Below are 15359 nucleotides of genomic sequence, written 5' to 3' on the forward strand. Positions count from 1 at the left end.
GCAGCCAGAAATCATTGCTCGCAGCAAGGTGTTCTTTCTAAAGAACACAGTGTGTGCTGCTGTGTCACCGGATGGATTATTTTGACAGCAGTCTGATGGAAAGTTCACTGATTTTAGCTTCATTTTCCTTTGTTTTGGCATCAGATTCTTTTTTAGTGACAGTTAGACACCACCATGATCATCTATAAGCTGTTTGTATTGTTACTGAGTGCCAGCTGCAACAGACGCAGTTAACGTTTTCAGCAATGATCTGCTTTTACAAGTGGAACAGAGAAACAGGATACATGAATTAATGAAAGACTGAGTGAGAATGAGAGACCCTATTTTTTTTTTGTTCTCTGACTGGTTTTCAGTTCCTTGCTTCCTGTTTTATTTTGTTTTTCCTCGTGTGCACCTTGTCCAGTTTTGCTTCCTGTCCTGTCTTCCCTGATTATCTGCCCTGCCGTAATGTGTTTCACCTGTCTTATTAGTTTCACCTGTGTTTGTTGCTCGGTCTGTCTGTTCATGTCACATTTCAGTCTGTTGCTGTTGTTTGTGCTTTTGACTTTAATCTCAGAATGTTGACTTTAATCTCAGAGTTTTGACTTTAATCTCAGAATTTTTACTTTAATTTTAGCATTTTTTTTTACATGTAGCCCTTTAAATTGTTTCACTCTTTTTAATTGGTGAACTTGGGCTGACATATTAAGCCAATGTATGGGCATGAAATGAATTACCGTCAACTTTGGTAATCAATGAATTATTGGAAGTCATTCATGGAGAAAAACTGATTGTTTAAATATGAGTAGTTTATAGCGTCTAACTGTTTTTATGGAATTTCCTATTGTTGCTGAGAGATGTGTGCTAAAACAACAGCTGGAAACACTCAGGCTTGTAGCCAGATTTCTATGGCAGCATCATCATCACCTTTGCCCACATATACTGTCCCATGCACACACACACACACACACACAATCCCAAAACAACAACTCACTCTCTCCTCTCTCTCGCTCCCTCGGTCCCTCCCTGCTTGAAATTGAAACACAAGGTCACTGTGTGTTGATGTTGCCAGCTGGGGTTTGTGGGGGAGAATGCTGTCTGTAGCAGAAGGCTTCACCATACGCTGTCACAGCTTGTCCAAGGCTACGGTGACCAAGACCCAACCCTCTGCTGCGAGGACTCAGCGTTCCTCTGTGACAGGGGAGGTCATTCTGTGTGTTTGTGTTTGTGTGTGTAATTATTTCCTTTCACTCTCCGTCTGCATGAACATTTGCAATTCAAGCAAGTATAACCAGAAAAAAAACAGGCTTTCAATAGAAACTATTAAAAACCGTCAATGCTTTACTGGATTTCTTAGATCTGCACACTGACTTGCTGATAAGATTATCCGGATTAGAACGCAGATTAGCAAGTAATTCATTGAAACCGTTCCCACCTGTGGTGCAGCTGAACATGTTTCGCGTCAATTTAGGCTTCACTGCGTGTGAGTGTGTGTGTGTGTGTGTGTGTGAGAGAGAGAGAGAAAGAGAGAGAGAAAGCTTTGTGAGGAGTTTTGCCAAAATGCTACACTGAGTTTTTTTTGTATCCTGTCATTTCTTAACAAGATAAATGGTAATTAATCCAGTATGGAAGTACTGATACAGTGTTGATGGACAGTATGAATTAGCCTGTGCATTGCCTCAGGACAAATGTACACATGAAGCTAAATCTGGAGTCTGATGCGAGTAAAGTTCAGAAAGAAACAATAATCGCGGCCCCCCCAGTTGATCTCAAGTGGCCAACCATTTACTATGAAGTTAGAATGGGAATAGCGATTGGCATGAACAGCAAACAATATTCTTTTGAACGACAATAGGTTATATGTATCACATTATTAAATATATTACAATCAGCAATAAATTACACATTTAAGATCGTTTTTCTACATGTTTATTATTGATTATTATTGAGATATTTTATTTTGTGTTAATACCTACTTTTTTTTAGAACAGAATAAGAATGTATTTTGTTCTCCCGTTAAACATGAAGCTTTGAGTCTGTATTAAGATTTTACTTCATATTTACCTGATTTATTTACTTTATTTACAGTTATTATGGTTGTCAATCGATCTGTAAAATAAGGATTTTTTTGCAAAACCGTAACAGAAAAATTACAGATTACTCGAATATAATGAAGATAAAGGAAATGAAAATCCTCCTCCTGGTGTCAGACCCTCTCCATCTGTCTGTCATTCATTACTCTCCAACAGAAAATGTCACCTGATTCACTGAGTCCTGTGTATCGTAGCAATGGAGATGCAGAGGTAAATGACGACAGGAGGATACTGCTCAGGCAAAAAAAAAGAAAATATAATGAAATTATTATGTGGATTGCAACCCGAGCCTACAACTTTAAAATTGTTAAAGTGATATAATACAGAGCAAATGAAATAAAATTGGTCTCCCAGTCTGTCCAAAAAATGTATTGTCCTTATCGTACTGGCTACTATGGTTAAAATAAGCAAAACAAAGAATGTCCAGGCGGACATTTTGAGGCGTAGGTGTTAAAGGGTTAAATGTTGGCTGACGATACAGCTCCCTCTGTACTTTATTTATGACAAGTATTGCTGTTAAATGACATTTGTTGACCAACTGGAGCATTTAGTAGCTTTTAGACGCATCCTTCCATCCTTTATTAACTCCAACTCTAAGGCTACAATGACACATTTTAAATTTGTGCCCTCTTCACCACCCTTTTTCCCTGTTCCCTGTCACATCTGCCAGTCGGTAATGTATCCGTCTCTCAGAGGGATCAGCGCAGGATGAAGTGGCACTGTCGCTGAATAGGTTTACTGTCACTTTTTCTCATCAGCAAGACTTGTGTGTGGGGGTCAAATCCACGACAAAGGATTGCCCCGATTCTATTGTCCAATTAAGACAAAAAAGAGTCCTGCTGATGCCGTGGCTCTTGCAGTAGCATGGAGGACTGATGGGATTTGAGTGTGGGCCCTGTCACCGAGGGCAACCTGGTGCTTATTAATCAGAAGGGTGGGGGGGGGGGGGGGGGGGGGGATGACAGAGGAGATGTGGCAGGAGTGTGAGAGGGGAAGACGGGGGTAGGGAGCTGTGGAGGCAGCATTGCCGCCTGGGGTCGGGAAGAGAGGCATGATGGATACAGCTGATCGCCCGGTAAGGAAGTTTAGAGAGAAAGGGGAGGAGGTGCCTTCGTCAGGACATTGAGAAGCCTCTTTGTCACGGTGTCACTCAAATGAATTCAAGGTGGCCGAGACTTTTTTTCAGGGAGGAAAAGAAAGGAGAGGTCCTATTGTGAAAAGTGGGTCTCTCTCTGGATGCCTGATAAACACAACAGACCTCTTTCTTATGTCCTCTCCATGAGCACTCAGTACTTCGGGCACGGCTAAATTAAGTTAGTGTGTCAGTGATCCAAACGTTCAAGGAAAGAAGGGTGAGCAGGTCACCCGTCCATTGTGTCAACACCTTTAATCTATTTCCCCTTTCTCTCTTTTGTTTTTTTTATGTTGTCTTAAATTGTCAAAAACATTCAGTCGATGTCTTAATTTTTAACTTAGCTCCGACACGAACAATGAGTCGAGAGGTTTGGACTACCATTCGGTGAATACTTTCATTTCCCATTATTGTGCAAATTATTTTCTCAATGAACTAAAATGTGAGAAAATGAGGGAAAAATTAACCAGTGTGGAGATTTTCAAATATCCTGTTTTGTCCAACACCAACGCAGTTACAATTCTCACTCATGTAAGACAATCTTATATAATATGGGGCAAGATGATAAAACAATAAAGGTAATTATCACTACTTAATTTTCAAAATGTGCACATGATTATTCGCTTGGTCATTAAAATATCAGAAAACCTTAAAAAAAATGTTGATCGGTTTTCGTCATACCTTCACATTTAAGAAGCTGAAACAATCAGAAATCTTGTTTTAATCATGAAAACCGATTATTGATTATCAAAGTAGTTGTCGATTAATTTAGTAATCGATTAATTGTTTCAGCTCTAATATTTATTGACACATTTTTAAATCTGGCACACCCATGACAGTGACGAAGCTTGAACTTGGTATCGTTTTACATTTATTCTTTGGAAAATGCTTTCCTGTCTGTCTCATGATGCCACGATTAACTATTCTTTACAGCGGATTATTGTACAGATTATTGTGTATAGTGTAGTATTAAGAAACCTACCAAAATCTGACCTTAAATTTGAAGACATTCTCTTTTGGTTCTTCTCTGCACATGTAGTAAAGTGTAGTAAACATTTTCATTGTAATGTACAATTCCTAATCCAGATGTTCCACACGCTTCCAAAGTTTTGGAGCGTGTTTGCCCAGCACCGAAAAAATGTCAAACATTACCAAGTGTCAGTTGCTGATCATCTCATTATCACATGCCACTTATGTTCGACTGACATACGATGTGTTGGCACGCTGGAGTTCATCTCCTAGTTGTGTCATCTGATAAGAGCCAATGTTGTGATAGTGCTGGCCTTCTCACCGTGATCCATGGATCTCCTTTTACACCCCATAACAAATCGGGCTGTCTAAACAAGTGTTTATGGCCAGGACAAGACCTGGTCAACCATCATCAAAGATCTACTCTGGGATGAGACATTAGTTGTGGACCAGATGTAAGAAGTTGCAGTGATGATTTGTATACAAGGTGCTTTAATGTGTGTGTATTGTATATTTAAAATGTCCTTTATAAGGTCAAGCATGTTTTTTTTTTTTTTAATTTAAATAAATCCTTCAAGCTAAACCTTTAGAGGACCCCATGTCTTATCCTCACCTTACCTTCTCTTGCCCTTTACCATTGACCAGTATGTGACCACTGCCAGTGACAGCTTTACAGCATGAAATAGAACTCATTGTTGTCTTATTCAATATTGCCTCGCTGAATAAGTCCATAAATGCATTAGGGTCCTGTGTCTCTCCCTGTTGTTTGGACTCAGGTGAACTGGTGTTCAACCCGGCAGCGTTGTAAAATGCAGATTGGGTTGACTGGCGGGCCTTCCATTTTTATTACACAGTCATGAACAGCATTGTAAACTGTGGCTCGTCCTTCACTTTCATTCCCTTTTTCTATCAGGGAAAACAGCCATGGGAGCAGATCTCTCTGAATGACCGTCAAACAGTCAAAGACCTGGCATTTTTTTCTGGCAAGCGGGGATGCTGTTTGTGCTCTTTAAAGGCGGTGAGTTGAAAATATAGGTCTTGTGATTTGTGGCAGAGACACTGAAAGTAAAAAAAGAAAAATCTAATAAAAGGCAACTGGGTTGTATTTGGAATTGAGGAGCTGCAGTTAAAGCCTGGGAAACACTTTCATAAGAATTAATTAACGCTGTCTTGTTGTGGACACGGAACCTTTTGTAACTCCTAACCTCTGTTTTCCTGTGGCATTTGTTTTTCACAAACGTGAAAACGTTGGAACCAGTAAGAGTAAAATAATAACAAATAACTAGGGTTGGTTAAGCAGCTAATTCATTACTAATTGAATGTTAAATCAATGGCCGATTGTTATTTTAATTTCATATTAAAGCACTGACTCACAATTGACTCCGCAAAGTCATTCGGAACGACTTTGAAGCGACGTTTAACAAGGTTTGATTTTCATTTGTGCTTCATCAGTTCAAATGACGCCGGCCCTTTGTCTGTGGCTGAGATCCAGTTTAAGGTTAAATGCCTTGCCCTTAAACTCATCCGCTGGGCCAAAGTGTGTGGCAAGGTCACTGTTCCAATCAAGCTGGAGTTAACACAAAGGCCGCTTGTCTCCTAATGGATTAGGTTCAGGGTTCCTCAATGAGCCGCTGCACCACCCTCCAGCCCCTCGCAGACCTTCCCAGTGCTGCTTTCCTTTCACACGCACCACCTAGCCCTTAATTTTGAAATGAGTTTTATAACTGGACAGTAAACTTCCAGTGGGTTAATGATGATGGCTTCTTCATCTGCCCAAATGCTCCTTTTGTCCGCCCCTCCTTAGGCCCTGGACCCTGCCCCCGATCCCTCTGGTCACGTCAGGCCTTAAACCCTGGTTCACCCCACTTTATGGTTCCACAGATAATCCCTCAGAACACACACACGCACACACACACACACACATGCACGTACATGCGCACACACTCCCTCGCCCCGAGGCTATTATCTCCGCTGAGCCCTGCTCTTGTCTCCTTCTCCCTCTCTTTCTCACCAACTTCAGCAATGGCATTCAACTGGAATGTTTGCCTTTGTTTGTGTGGCCTACTGGAAAGCCATGAATGACCTCAGCTCATCTGCTATCCTCACTAGCTCTGATTTGCACTTCAGGGCCCAGCAGGTAGCCCCGAGGAGAGGGAGGACGGGGGGTTTGAAAGAAGGCTGTGGGGCTTTTATAAGGAAATTAGAGCTGTGGACTGCCACCCGGACAGTAAACAACAGTGCAAGTCCTCACACCCTTGGTGTCAGTTAGCCCATATGAAATGAGCAGAAAAGGGAATTCTGTTGCGGGAATTTTCACAAGGTCCCTGTTTTGTTTTCTTTCTTTTTTTCCCCCTCCTTTTTTTTTGACAGTTAAGCCGTAGGATTGGTTTAACTTGTTTTGGCATAAGAGCCAGGCCTGCTAATTAGCACCTGGGTCATTGTACTCCCTGCCAAGTACACCAAAATGAAAAGACACTGCATTTAATTTGATACAGATAACGTGTGTGACAAAAGAAAATGAAATTCTGCAGTGCTGCCAAAAATCTTGCTTTTCGAATGACAAAAAAATTATTGTCCTGATGCCAAACAACAGATTTGCAAAAAAATAATCCTGCAAGATTTACTCTCCCCACTTAGCACTCATCTCCTGGTTTGTCCGTTGAACACCATCTGCAGGTCACTTATAATTTGTCCGTCTTGCATTCTTAACGCTACTCAAAGTGACCGCCAAGCTTTTAATTCACCGCTGCAGCAGAGAGCAATTTTTGGTGTAAACCAGCCTCGCCTGAGTCAGTCTTACGGTCTTGTCTCTTATTCCCACGTCTGGTTTTATGTATCTAGTTCTTATTTAATTTGAAACATGTACTGTATTTACATCTCCTTTTAAGATATCAGGTTTTTATGCTTGTGAGCTGAAGGCAAATCCATGTCTGTCACTACATGGAAAGATGGGATCAATCAGGTTTGTTTATCAATGTTCCATTTGAAAATGATTCTCCTGTTGTTCTGTCCCCGGCTGCCTCAAGCAACCTCCATGTGTTTGGCAGCTGCTGAGTCAGCACTCATCTGGGAAATCGGGGTAGATCCCCACTTCACACAAGATCTGCTCCATCACCCCCATCTATCACATCTGGTCCTGTTACTGGTCACGTGACTCGATCTTTCCTCGAGTGGCAGTGGCAGAGTTACTTCCCCTTTGTCAGGGATTTTAGCAGGAGCTCAATGCAGAGGTGAAGGATGGGCTGGGGGGGGGCGGGTGAGGGGGGCGGGCCAGCATTCAATCCACAATCTTTTGTTTTGTTTTTTGAACACTATCTTTTCAGGCCAAACAAAAAAAAATGCAGGGTTTGCTCATTATCTCTGTTTTGAATGGGCTATTTAAGACAGGCCGTGTCAAAGTCAGGGGGTGAGGCATAAATCACACTGACAGCTCTTTTCCCCCTGTTGAACTTGTGGCTGCACTGGCATCTGATGGATGTGTGTCAAGATTTCACTTTTGTCACACCTGATGCATTTTGAGTGAACAGAATCACTTTGTGTCCAGTGGCGTCCGTGTAAATGTGTGTGTGTGTGTGTGTGTGTGTCGTGTGTGTGTGGTCTGAATCAGCGATTGCTGGACAAATTTCACAGTCAAACTCAAGCCCAATGTTTAGACAAATGTGGCTGATGGGGAGAAATGAGTGCATTAAAGCCCCGTCAGGACTAATGAGGGCTGCGATTGGCTGGCATGTTGGTTTACAGCCACCCTCACACTGACTGCGCCCTAATATAACCATTGGAGAGGAGGTGAGAAAAGCTGCACACAACTTGATTAAAACAACTGTTGACTGTGTCTGTGGTAATGAACTGGAACAGTTCAGTCATGTGGCTCAGTGACGCAAAAACGCCCGGGCCGGTAAACAAAGATGTTAATAATGAGAGATTTTCAGTTAAAACACACCCAAAATTTATAGCGTGTGCTTGTGTTTCTCTCATCTAATCAACTAATTAGGGAGGAAATTAAGACAATAAGAATATACTTGTGGGATTGGTGAATATAACTTAGTAGCACGTCGATGTGAGTTTACTCAGACCTAATATTTGCCAACCAAATTGACTCACTGCATAGTAATTAGGTGGCAGGAAATAGACACAGACGCCATAGGTATAGTTTAAAATTCACATTTTAGCATTTTTATATGGGTACATACATTGCAGGACAAGAAAATGTCCTGATTTTTTTCGAGTGTGTTTACAGCATATCTGCAAACTTTGGCAAAAAAAAAAAAGTTTTGTGAAAGTGTAAACATTGGTATCGAAATGTAACTTGAGTGAAATAATTTAGAATTTCTTATGGTGAAATCTGGCTAAAGTTGAGGAAACAATGGTAGGAAAAAATTGACATCTGATGATAATGTCGTAGCATTGCTGTGACACTTCTACTTAGCCTTAGTCGTCAGTCATTTGCTCCCCAGTTATTTCCTCAAAAATGAGTTCCCTCTCCTGTTGTTATCATCGTGATAAGGTGCTTAAAGTGACCACTGAGCTATAATGACAAATAATCCCCAACATCTGCCAGTTCCTGTTGATTTGCGGTACATTTCTGTTTATTTATTTTGACCAGATGAGCCTCTGGTATTTATAGCAGGAGTAAAACCCCAGTGTGGGGTCAATCCTGGGCACGGCTATGAAGACAAAATGCTCAAGCTGACCTGAGACGAATTCTCCCGTCTCTGAATTGGCCCCCAATAAAAAAGTTGGTTGTGGCATGCAGTGAGAGAGAGAGAGAGAGAGGGGGGGGAGAGAGAGAGCGAGAGACTGAACTGTGTGAGAGTGAGAGTTACATTTATAGATGTGCCTCCTTTTTTCCTTTTTGAAATTCCTCCACATTATGACACGCGGCGCCCACGGCAGATGTGGCGGCTTGCTGGGGGTCACGCGTGGCAGGACGCTGTGGCTGTGTGGCAGCGGTGAGATGCAGGTCCCCTTCCTTTGTTTAGCCCCCCCCCCCCCCCTTAACTCTGCAGGCTTCCAAGAGCATCTGTCACCACAGGGGGTCAGCAGGGCCAAGATGAATGAGCCCCCGGTGGATTCCCTCCCTCCTTGGCAAATGGCACAGGACAGAGGAGGGCATAGGGGACTTGGGGGAGGGGTCTGTGTGTGTGTGTGTTTGTGTGTGTGTTTGTTTGCAAGTGAGTGAGAGAGAGAGAGAGAGAGGGGATCTGCTGTACTGAGGGAAAGAGTGGAATTCCCATTTCTTTCTATAGAGGATCATGACAAAGGTGTCTTGAGAAGAGTGAAACTCCATATGCTGCAGGGAAATCCACAAATTCCTCCGTAAAGGATTTATTACCTAACATGGACTCTATGTGAAAAAACAACAACAACAACCCTTCACATTTGGGATTTACCACTTTTGATTTGGATTGTAACACTTTTCCTAGACTGGTTGTGGAGTCATGGAAGGTACAGTAGAGGCAAGTTGTTTTTTTTTTTTCTTTTTAAGCCACTTGTGTGTCACATGCAGCTCTGGTGTAGCATTAATGAGATGGGCTTTTAGCACCTAATTTAGAGAACATGGAAGATGTTTGTCTTTCTTTTTTTTTTGCTCCCTCTTATTATTTCTTACACCCCCACCGCTCTCATGTCTGATGGGCAGTGTCTTCTTTTCACCTCAGCTTTGTTAAGTATTTGCTGAGCCCTTTCCCGCATTTCAACTGCTGCTGTGGACTTTTAAATGTTGACGCATGACAATGAGGTGAAAATGAGTGAGAGGTATTGAGCAGATTTCCATTAACATCATACCTGCTTTTCCACCAAGGAGTGAAAATAACAAATACAGTCAATGGCTAGGTTAAGTATTGTAAGTTAATCAAATGTCAAGTTTATGTCTGTGGACTGTATCAACTGCAAAATGATTTATTCTCATTTCTCTGGCCTGGATGAAATATCTGCCGATTCAGACTATTCAGACTTAAATTTAAGCCTCATCGTCCTCTATCTCTGCTGTTAGCACTGCAGTGTTATTATGCAGTTTAGGGCAAAACAAAAGGCCGGGAGAGAATAAAAGGCAGTGGTAAAATTAAAGACAGGCTTGAATGGCCTAAGGTTGAAGGTAAATGCATTGAATTTTTAATGGCTGAAAGAAATATGTCATTGTGACATTAACTACAAGAATCAATTCCAAACACTTTTGGGAATATGAACATTCTCCATTGGATTGAACTATTAAGTATTAATGTGCCACTCTGTGAAGTGAAACGGACAGCTTTAGATGAGGAAAACTCTCGTAAAAGTAGACCTCATTTATTACAGACTTCAGTATTGAAGTGGACAAACATTACATTAACATTTAATGTACATTCTGTTGCACTGTATTTAACGTTAGCGGCCGTAGCTGCACTTGCACTGAGACTCAGTAAATGTATAAGAAGTGTGTTGGCGTTTTACTACTACTACTACTAATGCTTTTGAAACATGTTGAAGCCAAAGCGGCACATCAGCCCCTTAACATTCCCTCAACAAAATGTCCTTAATGGAAAGACAGAACCTGCCTCGGGGCTGAGTGGCGTGTACATTTACGGCACCTCCGTCCTCATCTCGCGAGCAATCTCTGTCTCGCTCGGGACAAGATAAGCATCAAAATATTCCAAGGATCTGCTCCCCGGCTAATTAGCAGAACATGAAGCCCTCAGTGGAGACTTATCTCCTGTGTGAACTTGTGCCGTGCAAAAACACAACCGCCCGAACAGTACATTTTACATTTGATTACACGTTTGCATTATGTCTCAGCTGCTCTAGAGGTAACGCAGCACATGTTTGACATATTGACGTTTTAGACTCTTGGGTTTGATCAGTTGTATCACGCTGGCTAATCATTCACGCAATGAGCTGCAGTCGGTGAATGTAAGTAGAAAGCAGCTTGTGTACACTTGCTGTTTGAAGGACTTGGACCCCAGACCTGCCTCGCTCTTGCTGAATAAGTGATGACTGTGTAAATGTGCTGGCGGAACAGTCACTGCTGTACAGGGAACTTTGCTTCTGTTATATCAGAGGCTGAGTGGCTAAACAATACTTTGTCAAAGGGTCAAAGTAGCTGGTTGCGGCGGTGTGTGTAGTGACCGAGTGCAGCTACAAACTGAATCCACCCAATTGTGTTTTGTGGAAATAGCTCCAGGGTCATGGTATCACATAACGGCTGTTTAGCCTTGTAATGTTTAAGTAGCCATAAGTCTATATATTATATTCACTGTGTAAATGCTTCGCACTTTAAGCAAAGAGAGTATGCTACTATACTAATATACTATGAGCATACTATGAGCACTCATTCTGCAGGCTAAATCATAATTTATCTATTCGTCTAGTAGAGCTGAACAAAAAGGCTGCAGTTAAATGTTCTATTTTAATTTTTTTTATTGATTTATGTTCAACGAAAGCGTCCATATCTTTGCGTTCTGGTGCTTGCGTTTCAGTATCAGTCGTTCATGTTTTAATGCTATTCTTCCCCTTTTTTTAAATCTATAACACAGTAAATGTTGAGATGAAACTTTAAAAAGAGAAAAATCACAATAAGACATTTTACCCAAATCCTCCAGCCCAATAATCTAGTTCTTACTCGTAAAAGAGATTCAATGTGACCTCTTAATATAATGAAGTGTATGTTAGTTTATTGAGAGTTGACGTGGTCAAAAACATTGGATTTTAATAGCAGTTTTTAGTTGTATCTAATTCACATGAGGGGCCTAGAGATGTGGCTGGTGTGTCACTGTGTCACAAGGAGTGATGAACTGTGTGAGCTAATCAGAAATCTCCCTGCTCTCTCCCCTCCAGGTCTCGAAGCACTGAGTGAAATTTCTTTGCTGACCGTTTCCACCGAGTGGTAGTGACCCCAGCATGTAGCAGAGGTGAACAAGTAGCTTCACGCTTGGGAACAATCTGACAACGTAAGCCACCTTGTTTTTTTTTTTTGTTTCCACAGAGCGTCTATGCTCTCATATTCTCTCTGTCGTGGTCGTCTCAAATCCACTGTGTGGAGATTAGTGTAGCTTATTCTGACCTGGGGTCGCATTCATGCAATCTGTTGATGCCACCCAGAAGGAGAGGAATGGCCTTGACTGACCATCTGACATTACACACACACACACACGCACACACACACACACACACACGGATAACCCCCTCCTTCCTTTAAGCCATTAGTCTTTGAACGTTCAACTGCTTCTCTCCCGGGTGGAGCCCACTCCTGTTTGACCATCTATCACGCAAACAACCGCTGCTGACTCACCTGAAATGCCCTGCCTGCCACTTCAACTGACCCTAGCAACACCTGAGTCACACCTCAGGAACATCCGTTAGGCGACCTCTGCCGCGGTCGCGCTTTGTTTTCAACCGTGCAGGTGGTAAAAGGTCAAATCCCTACGTTCACCTCCGGTCCGTGCGAGGTTAATGACAAACCTGTCCTCTGAGGCTTGAGGGTCAACCAGCCAAAGAGGCCTCCGGAGCCTACTTTGACTTCACAATCGAACAGGCAGCGGCGGCTGCTGTAAAACGCCCTCAGGCACTCATTTGCTCCCCCCCCCCCGCCCGTCTGTCATTGTTCCTCAATGTAGCCTGGCCAGCTTCCTCCATCAGTTAAGCAAGAAATACTGTAGCTTGATTCTGTTAAGCTGCTTATCTCCTCAACAGCACAGTCAGGCACTGTTAATCTTGTCTTTTGTCTGGGCTGGTCAGATTCCTCCCCAGGATGGTTGTTAGGGAAACGTGGAGTGTGGAACCTGACCAGGCGTGGGCACAGTGACACCTGGGACAAGAAAAGCTACTCCACCTTGTTTCCCCCTCTGTGCTCATTTAAAAAATAAAATAAAAAAAAAGGCTCAGAAGGAAAACACGTGTTGATGTTAATGAACTGATCGTTGCTGCTAAATGATTTCATTTTACGATGAAGATGTTCTTTTGTAGTTTTTAATAACAGCCACCGACAGAAAGATGGCAAATGACATTAGAAAGTAAAGACGTGTGAAAAGACAGGGTTTTTTTTTTAATGCCCCGATCTGTTTATTTTTCACTCCTGCGTCACCTGTGCTTGAAATGCGTCAGAGGAAGGAAAAATAAAAACACCCTCCACTGTAGCACTAAGTGATAATGTCACAGTGGTTACTGTTGTGCACCTTATACTTCGGCTTGTCTTTGAGTGATCAAAAATAAATGATTTTGAGTGCTTTCCCACTGGAGGTTAGCTAATGGTGTTGTCAACATCCAGAAACGGTGCCTCGCTGGCAAATATAGAGCAAGACCAAGGAGAAATGAGTGTGTTTCACCCGGGGTCTTACGTTCCCAGTGATTCTGATCAGAGCCAAGGCCGAGAACAACCTCCGTGCAGCAAGGAGTCATTTGACCTGAGAGTGAATGCCAGTTTCCACTCGTGAAAATCCCATTTAAACCCGGGATCAAATGGGTTTTTTTGACCAACAGGAATGGGGTACCACTTTAAGTGCATTTTATATAATTGTATGATATCATGTTTTATAGTATAAAAAACAGCATTTTTATTGTGTGTGCAGATTTCCTTATTTATTCTGTCTCTTAGACTCGAGAAGCCTGCACCAAAATGTATCAGTGTTGTAATTGTGCTTGTAAAAATGGCAAATTAAAACATTAATCTCCAAAAGACTTTCAGACACATTATAAGAAATCCTGATTGCAAAATGTGTCAAATTCTAATCACAACTACAAAGATGGTTTAATCAATTGATTAAATGAATTTTAAAGCAGAAATATAAGCTGGTTCTTAACATTTTAAGGGGGTTATAATCTGTAATCTTGGGTGGACACGATATAGACAACTTTTTTTTTTTGTGTCATGTTTTCATTTGGTAAATATGCTGCAGTCACATGACACATTTAGCCTAAGTCATTTAGCTGAAAGTATATAAAGTAGTATAAAGGCTACTTCGGTGGTAGCACATGCAAAAACACAAGAGCTGTAGAAAGGTGTGTCCGAGCTTCACGTTAAAACATCACTTGGTTCTGAGCTCAGGTCTAGGCCACTTATATATTTATGTAACTTATGAATGCAGTTAAAAGATCATGTGTGACCTTGTCAGGGAGACACAGAGAGACACAAACACGGAGGAGTTTGAGCTCCTCCCAAACAGCTGAAGTCTACATCCTGAGCTTCCCCTTGGCCGTTGTAATGTTTATGAACCACAACAACACTGACCTGCACCTGTCAGATGTATTTCAAGGACAAACGCTGCAAGGCATTTCAGGCCAAAGCAGAAGAAAAAGCTGCCTTTTTTTTAATAGTCTTGATAATGAGCTTGGTATTAAAAACAGATCCAGTGACATGTTTTGACAAACTGAAAAATGTTCTGATAAATGGACACAATGAGAGCAGCATTGTCATTAACTGCTGCTGCTGCTGCTGCTCCTGCAGTGTCTCTCCGTGCCTCTCCTACTCCTTTCTCTCACTTCCCTCTTTGAGGGCACGAGCTTAGACTTCTGTCCAGCTGCCAGCTGCCGCCAGAGAGAGAGCCAGTCAAGCCCACACAGTCGACCCCAGCAGATGTCCCACAGTGGACACTTAGATGGAGGGGGCACGGGGGGCAGAGCAAAAAACAGACAGAAGGAGAAAGAGCCAAAAACAAAAAAAAAACTATGAGGAAAAAGGCGCTGGCCTTAGCTGTTCTGTTTGGACTGACAGAGAAAATCTGCATAGTGTTCGGGGGAGTATTCCTTATGTTGTTGTGACCTACAACTGTTTTTGTAATTACAGACTAAAGTCTTAAGACAAAAGTCAGTGTTGTTTGTCCTCTGACCCATTGTTGATGAGTTGTGATCTTGATCGAACACCCCCCCCCCCCCCCAAAAAGTAAAAGTTTTAAGGTCGAGTTGACTTTCTGTGTTAAAGAGAAACAGTGACTCACATTTGTGAAGCCGTTATGACATTTCTGTGGAAAAATGCACACTAATCTATCAACAAATCCTGCTCCGCGCCACACGCTTACGATGGGGAAAACACAGCTGGTATCTCAGCGTTTCTTCTTGCATATTTTACATGTGACAGAGTTGCTCTTTTGGGTTTGGAAAAAGCCATTTCTAATGCAAATTCTTTCCTCAGTATGATCGCTGCTGTTTCGCAGTCTGTATCGGCCGCAGCACTTCTCATGACAGGATCCCACCTGAGATGAACAGCATCATTTTCTCCA

The 15359-nt window shown here is 42.1% G+C and overlaps 1 protein-coding gene across 6 annotated transcripts in view; it reads left to right on the plus strand.

The window, feature by feature from the left end:
* Positions 1-15359, plus strand: part of greb1l (GREB1 like retinoic acid receptor coactivator) — a 66945-nt gene that overhangs the window by 28333 nt on the left and 23253 nt on the right. For 4 of the 6 annotated variants that reach the window (XM_058647046.1, XM_058647079.1, XM_058647073.1 and 1 more), the window contains exons 1-2: positions 9357-9618; positions 11983-12095. The gene's annotated coding sequence lies outside the window, so the exon portion shown is untranslated. Of the gene's footprint in view, positions 1-5172; positions 5192-9356; positions 9619-11982; positions 12096-15359 lie in introns of those variants that run through there. The other 2 variants (XM_058647064.1, XM_058647055.1) reach the window with 2 other exon arrangements.

The sequence above is a fragment of the Solea solea genome, chromosome 1, assembly GCF_958295425.1.
Source record: "Solea solea chromosome 1, fSolSol10.1, whole genome shotgun sequence".
Classification (NCBI taxonomy): domain Eukaryota; kingdom Metazoa; phylum Chordata; class Actinopteri; order Pleuronectiformes; family Soleidae; genus Solea; species Solea solea.